This window comes from Cephus cinctus, unplaced genomic scaffold, assembly GCF_000341935.2.
Source record: "Cephus cinctus unplaced genomic scaffold, Ccin1 Ccin1_scaffold0682, whole genome shotgun sequence".
Classification (NCBI taxonomy): domain Eukaryota; kingdom Metazoa; phylum Arthropoda; class Insecta; order Hymenoptera; family Cephidae; genus Cephus; species Cephus cinctus.
The window spans coordinates 236,114-244,208 of NW_014333307.1; positions in this window are offsets into that span (position 1 = coordinate 236,114).

Below are 8,095 nucleotides of genomic sequence, written 5' to 3' on the forward strand. Positions count from 1 at the left end.
TTTTTCATCAGCATTTGAGCATAGGGAAATTTAACGAGGCATCGGAAATAGACGGAGTATCGAGAAATAAATAGAGGGTTGTTATGTAAAATGGAATGACCGTAAGGGATGCTGTGCCTATTCGCTCCATTGAGAAGCAACAATGAACTTTTCTGCATAATGCGATGGACCTATAGTCAATGACTGAGATTGGAAGCGTTGGTGGGGGGATTATGCGAATAGGGATTTTCCCTGGTAGCAATGCCGACTAGGGTGATGCTTATACTACATATGGGACCGAGAGAGATGGGAATATAGAATATGAGAGGGTCTGACATATGCCACGGGTTCACCGTCCCGTTTACTCAATACACCCCAAAAACGACGAGAGCAAACCATAAGGAGCTCAGAAGGGAGGAAACCTCCGATGCCTGTAGGTAGCGACCTGCGAACAACGTGGTAAACGGATGAATTTTAAATAACCCCTAGGAAAAAAAAATGTGCCAGACCCTCCTGAAATACTTCATCCTCTTCGTATAAGGTCTGATCCACTGGTCAGCGTGTAACAGGAGTGGGGGACGATAGAGAAAGAAACAGTTGCAGTTTATAAATTTTAAAAATTATTTTTTCTTTCCCTATACGCTCTGCGGTAAGGAGTGTCTGAAATAATTTGTTTTACAACAAAAAATTGTAAATTTTACAATGTATAGGTATAGCAATTGAAATTGAGTATGCCACCTATGTGGCTTGTGGGCACGTGGGCCGTACTGGGTGCATCAATCATTGAAAATTGAGACTTCACTGGGCCTGAGCATGTAAAAATTTTATTTTAATCTACTGTATAATTAGGGTAAGACACACGAGCATTTATGCGAGCGTACTTTTTCTCATGTCGGTTGCCAGGCACCTGCCGTGGCGCGGGGTAAGTAGTAGGTACTAAATCGATTCAGGTCGTAATTGTTCCTCGGGGCGCTGGGGAGACCGATAACGAACTTCTAATTAACTTGGATGATAGGGAGTGTCGATTTCATTGGCCGAGGGCGAGATACGTCGAGGTCCACGGAGAATTTGATCGGGTCATCAGAGTCGAGATTCGGGTGAAATAGAAGAAGAAAAAAAGGAACATATTTCTCCGGCATGTTTTTACGAATATAACGTTAGATTTTGAAAAATTTTCAAAAACCAACCGAAATTTTATATTCTTCAAGATTTCGTCAAAACACCTGGACCCTCAAATTCGGATACCGGTCAGATTTGGGCCAGTCGATTTCCGTCCGGCCCAGCGACAATGCCCCATTCAGCTATCCACAGGAGGCGTCTCGAGGAGGTCATCCGGGAGTCAAGAGGGCGTGAGTCCACACAGCCACCTTGTGCCGGTATTTATATTCGTATCGATCAGATCGCCGATTGTGGTCTAACCGATCGAAATCTTACTGCGGTAAACAGAAATTATTTACGCTTCCACGATTCGCAGCCGTTCCGAATCACTGTTGCCACTTCAAAAAAAAAGAAAAAAGCCCTAGCCGTTGACACGGACCCAATCAAGCTGACGAGTATCTGTGGTTAAAAAAAATTGTCCCTACCTATCGCGTGCCCAGTCTGAATGCAGGGATCCAGACCAGACTGTGCCAAAGGGGGATGCTGATCTTATAAGATGGGGGTGGAAAGTGGAGAAAGAGAAAGGAGAACGAAGCGAAGCGGGTCACGTGCTGCCTGTTGCTGCTCGCGAGTATGTGCTTCTTGAGAGGAAGAGTAGACCTGGTGGTATGAGGTCCTGGTCCAGGACCTCCAAACTCCACGGGGGTTGGTGATGTTTACGAGAGTGCGGGTTCGATCCCCGGGACGGCAGTTTATCACGGAACGTCGGCGTCGGTCATCGCGACGTCCTCTTCTCATGTAGACGAGATGTAGACATCGTTATATTGTCTAGATCTTCCACTGGGACGACAAAGAAATTCTCATCATTGCCGGTTGATCTTTATATCATCGGCCATGATATCCGGCAATGTCGTTTAGCATTGTAGGGGATGATCCATATAGAGAAATATGTCATTGGTTGGGATATGTATGGGTTGAAAAAGTTTCTTTTCTATATTTTAATTTCATTTTGGAATTTTTATTGATCGATAAATTGAAGATATCAATAATTTTTAATTAATCATCTTTTTTTTGTATCTTATGGATTTTTATTAAGGGTGGCTTTTTTCTTACTTATGCCACTGCACGAAATACGGCTGTGGGATTTGATGCGGATATCTTTCTTTCTTTTTTTTCTTTTTCTTGACTCCCGGTTTTTCAATGTCGGCTTCTTAGTTCTACCGGACACCCGTAATGGATTTAGCACGCGTGAAGCTATTAAAGGGTTCTTTTTTTTTTGAAACAGCCTAAATCGTCCTTTAAGCCCACCCACGACATGGAAGGGCTGTGCTTCCTAGCACGCATGATTTAACAAATAAAAGGAGCCTTCTTTATTGTAATATACTTGCCTGGTGTCGTAAATAAAGCCTTGTAAATATACCGAAGCCATTTTGAGTTTCGTAAGATGATTTATTGAAAAAGCTACGCGGGCACGGGCTCGTAATTTTGTACATTATATATATATATATATTTTCTTATATACAGATCCGAGAGTATCCTGCAAGTCAAAGATAAATCTGGTCAGAGAGCTCTCCCTAACTTGACCTTGTCCTTTGACACCTAAGGGATGGATTTTGCAAAATGTATTTATCTCGGTAAAAAAACCCGCGTGAAAAAGCGTCATGATGAAAAACAAATCTGTGTACGGGGCTTAGGAGACACGTGTACGAGAAAAAGGAAAGAAAAAAAAAAAAGTACAAAGACGTGGTGAAAATTTGAAAGTGGGAAATTTAAATAGACTTACGATTCGGATCCTGCTGTTTTTTTTTAAATTCCTTTCATTCAAAATACAGCAGATGCACCAGCAGGCACGCTTCGCCGAACGTCTTACGTTGATACACGAAAGACGCGTGCTATTTTGGACAAAAAAATGTTCCAATTTTTTTTTTCGAAAGTCAAAATTTCTTCTCACGCGACCAATCCCAAAATCCTGAACTACAATAATGGGGCACACGTAGGAATTTTTTCATGCTATTTTGAAAAGTCAATGGACTACCCGTGCGAAAGCGACTCTCTCATAGGGGATGAAATTGCAAATGGCCGGAACGCGAACAATCAATTCAGCAACCCTTTTCGGCACCACCCTTATGAACTCTCCTTCCATTTCGGGATCCTCCAATCAGTAGTCTCCGATATGAACCCTTTTACGTAAAATCAACTATCCCTTCGTACCCTTCCAGCGACACGCCTAATCAACCCTTTCATCACGTATACTGCAGTCTACTCCTTTCACTCGACGCTGATTGGTCCGAGTAATTGACAGCTGGGCGTGGCTATATAATTTCAAGAGCGTATACCACTCTTACCTAGCCTAACCCTATTGAAACGTTCAGCCCTTTACGCCCAGTCCATACTCCTTGTGTACTCAGTAAAAAAAGACCCCATACAAGGTACGCAGTATACTATCACCCCGAATCCTCCATGTCTTACAAAATTATTTTAATTCCTCCGACGTGAAACTGTCGATACACCCTTAAAAAAAATTTCATTATATTCCACCCTAAATTAAAAAAAGATTTTAAGCTAATTAATCCATACACACATATTATCCGATGCCGTTCCGTCCCATACCGCTCGTTGGAAGCTACCACTACTACATTTCACCCCTATACCCCAGAGCTACTCAACCCTCCTACCGCGAAAGTAATGAAAGAATGAATACTTGATGTATCCCGCGTAATTATATCGGAGCCCTTGGGTTAGAAGATTCAGGGTGGAAGGGATGGTTAAGGGATGATGCGACGGGGGTGGAAGGCGCGAGAACGGTAAGATGGCTGTACATAGATATACATAGAGTAAGTGGAAGGAAGATAAAGAATGGTGGGGAGGGGGGGGGGCGAAGATGATTTTAGATGGAGAGAAAAAAATAGAGGGGGTGAAAGCGGTCTGATTCGTGGCTTAAGGGGTGGTCCTGAAAAAAAAAAGGTAGGCATTTTCGACCCTTGAATAATTAATCCCGGCTACGCTCGCGGTTTCGTCCCTAAAAGCACACTTTCCTCCTAATGCCCATAGCGAGGCGTCGGCGTCTTCCTCCCCCTGAGTCAAATATTATAGCTTAAAAAAAAAAATTGCGTCAGCGTCAGCTTTCGGTTTTTGGCTGTTAGGTTAGTGCCTTGTACCTTACCTGCCTACCTTTCTTACGTGCCTACCTTACCCACCTTACCAGACTAAGGGATTGAGTTTCCATGAAACTTCGTTATCGGACCCTTTCATACGACAAGAGTCCCTACAATGTCTACGTAGGAGTTGTTAAAGAAAAAGGAAGAAAAAAAAACCTTTTCTTTCGTCCCCTGTTTTTTTTTATTCACTGGTAAAAATCTGCTTTCGTCCAATTAAACGTCCCGTGTTTAGTCTACTTTTGAGATACCAGGAAAGGCACAAGTGGATATTTGCCTCGAGTCAAATACAGCGACGGATTTGATTTGCCATGGACACGTAACCGGCAGAGGCAACGATCTTGCTCGATCGAAGATCAATGAACTGCCGAGCGTTGATAAGGGTAGTCAATTAATGTGGGACGTAAATGATGGGAGAGGATGAGATATCTGAATAGCAATCGCTATTAAAAAGATGTGCAAAGAAGTAAGTAGTCGTTTAGCTGTGGACCGATCGAGTTGACTCGCAATGACGTATTCGATCTGACTCTGGTGCCGATTCAGGAACTTTTAATCGTCCTTTATCCGCCAAGTCAATTGCACTTGCCTGTAATATATTGCCGATTAATTTTCCACGATCGATACGCTCTTACGGATTCTTACAATGCCTTCGTGACAAAGGGGACTTTTGACGCAAAGGAAATCAGAGGATTCGCACAATGACCAGAAAAACGTAGAGCGCCGTCGATAAGTGAAAGAAGCAAGATCAGGGCGAAAAGTGACAATTGGCAGGCGAATCGAGAAAGATAATTGAAGTTATTATGAGATTGAAAAGATGGTTTTGACGCGTTACTTCTTTTTTTTCTCATTAACGTAATCAGGTACCTTCTGATATATTTTTTATATATGTTGTGGGTGGAAAATTTCTCTTTGGTCTTTTCTTCATGTTACTTCTACTTTTTTTACCTCGTACCTCATTTTCCGTAATTTTGGATTTTTCCTCTCGAAAATCCATGACAGCTCAACGTGAGAATGTTCGTCTTTGACGCGAGTCCCTTCGGGAACTTTCATTTTCCGCGGTAATAAATATTATTAGATTCCATCCGGGACTCAAAGAGCAAAAGCAATGGCCGCCGAAGTGTAGCTGCAGCACCCTTCATCGTTCCACCATAATTTCAGAGAATGAGATAAGCTTCATCTCACGGAACCCCTCGGACTCTGTCCGTGGGGTTGCAACCCTCTCCCTAACGGCAGCAGGCAACCCCGTCGCTAGTCATGTGGGGTTGCGTCTGGGGAGTATTCCTGCAACTGACCAATGCGCCATTGGTTGCTGCTTTCTGATCAATAAATCGTTCTTGCAGCAACCGAACCAGTCGCTCATTTGGACACCCTTGATGGATAGGGACCGGTTTTCCTCTCCTATATGAAAAATGAAAGTCAAAATCTGCCATTGACGTGTCCGTCCTCAATGCCTGGACGAGTTACGTATAAATCCCATAATTTTTCTAACAAAATCCACCGACTATACTGAAAATTCATTTTAGGTAATAAAAAAATATTTTTATAAGAAAAATTGCTTGACAAAATTTACATTGTATTACTTGTAAAATGTAGTATTACGTCGAATGCATATACAATGAAAGTATACCAAACTGGATATGTACCTTAGTATACTTAGGTAACTGTACATGGTACACTGTCATCAGTCATCGGATTTCTTATGACGTATATTCGCGACTGACAATACGCGTAGCGCATCCTGGATATTATCACGATATCATGGACCCCAGGAGGGTTAGGATACGTGAGAAGCATGGTGAATTGATCCTCGAGGAAAAGGATCGTAGTACGAGTGATACCCGCCAGAGTGTGACGGGCGTGCCTGTGTATGATCGAACGTTTCCAAAATGGAGGGCACGCGCCTGTCTCATGGAAAATCTAATTACAGCCCTCGCGATCAGTCAACAGAAATATCTCGCTCGAGAAGCAACTCGTGCCATTCCTTAATTTTCATAAAAAAAATTCTGGACATTATTGTCATGCCGATCGAATAAAAAGGCTGATTAATTCGCTGAGGTGGAAACGAAAATATCGAAGATCACGAAGACCGAATTACGTAAATAAAATGATGATGCACCAAGAGTTAAAGATTTCGATGTAAATATTGTGTTAATGTATTACTACGGACCGAAAAGGTATATGAATCGGGCACGGTCTCACAGTGGATGTAATAGTGTATACGTATATACACCGACGCTCTCTTGTCAGCCGTCGTACGAGAGATTTCGTAATAAACATCGACTTCTTTCATGTCTATCAATAAATCCTATGAGTAAAAAGTTCTGACTAAAAATCTAAAAAATTCCTAATTTTTTCCTTTGCGACATACTAGTTTTTCATCTGAATTACGCGGACGAGTCAAATGCAATAAAAAAAACCATGCGCGTTTTATTGGCCAGGTATAGGGAATACGTGTTACGAGTCCTGACTTTAACTCGGAAATACTTGGAAATGGATGAGTGAATCGTGTTAAAAATTTGTAGAGGGATGTACTGCTATACAAATTAGACGTAAAACAAATTTCAGCTCGATTACGCGGTTTTGAGTTTACCGTAGTAATACATTAAGTAAAATCTGGTTAAATTAATATAAAGAAAATTCAAAATTTCGAATGAGTGAAGGGTGGCGGGGGTCGGGGGGCGATTTTTCTTCTATATACTTAAATGCATCGACAGCGGCAGTCCTTGCACAATCGGTTGCATTTCCTAGAAGCTTGAAAGGATCGACAATGGGCCTAGGTGCACCCTGCCAGGTAAGGCCCACTTTGAATACGCATAACGATCGTGCATTGTGAAACCGAAACAGGCCCACCGGTGCACCTTTCAGGGCCGACTAAAATTGCGGGAACATTACGTCGCTGAAAAATACTGGCATCGCGGCAACGCAACCGACGAACTAAGGAATATAAGGTGGAACGGGGATCCCCCAAGGATCTAAGGGTTCCAAGGATCCGAGGATCCGAGGATCTTAACCACGTGGGTCGTGCGAGGATCTCCATTATTTCTTTAACATTAGAAAAGCTGGATTCGTCCTGGCCAACCTCATTTAGAAATATGTGCATTATACGTGTGACAGTCATTTTTTTTCTCTTTCATTGGGGGTGGCTCTTTTCTCAAAATATACCTAGTATAATACGATTTATGAAAATTTTGCAATGCACGAACCATTCTGTCTCTTGTGCCATCTATTATACATATATATATATATATTTACTAAATTCTATGTGTGATACAAAATATCATACAATTGAAAAGTGACGTTGAATTTTTCAAAAATTTTCAAAACACGAAACTCAACGTACCCCACGACACTCCATTGAAAATCCCACCTTCTTATAGTACGTATATTATTAACCTAATTCCTCCTTCGTTCATCGATACTCCACCCAGCTTAGACATTTGAAATGATTTCATAAAATTTTCAAAGTCATCTTTGATCTCCCTATAAATTTCCATACAATTTACCTACAAAGTCAAATATTTCAGCCTCCAGGTCCATTGACTCCCCTTCCCCCACAAAATTTCTGTAAGAAACATGATTGCCAGTTTACATTGCAAAAAGAAGTCAATCGGCTCTTAACTCCGAAAGCACAATACAGTTTACATCCCTAATGGGAGAGGGTGACTAATTAGCAATTTTAATGATTTATCGCGATTGGTCGTTGCTATGCGTCTTTCATTTCACCAACAAAGAGGCAATCGATAATCCGTTATCAATTCCCCTTCCAGATATTTTTTTTCTTCTTCCTCCTCCTACCCTCTTGTAACCACCCCTCGGGACACCCACCCTCACCCTCGGGCATTACATGTTGTCCCCCCCCCCCC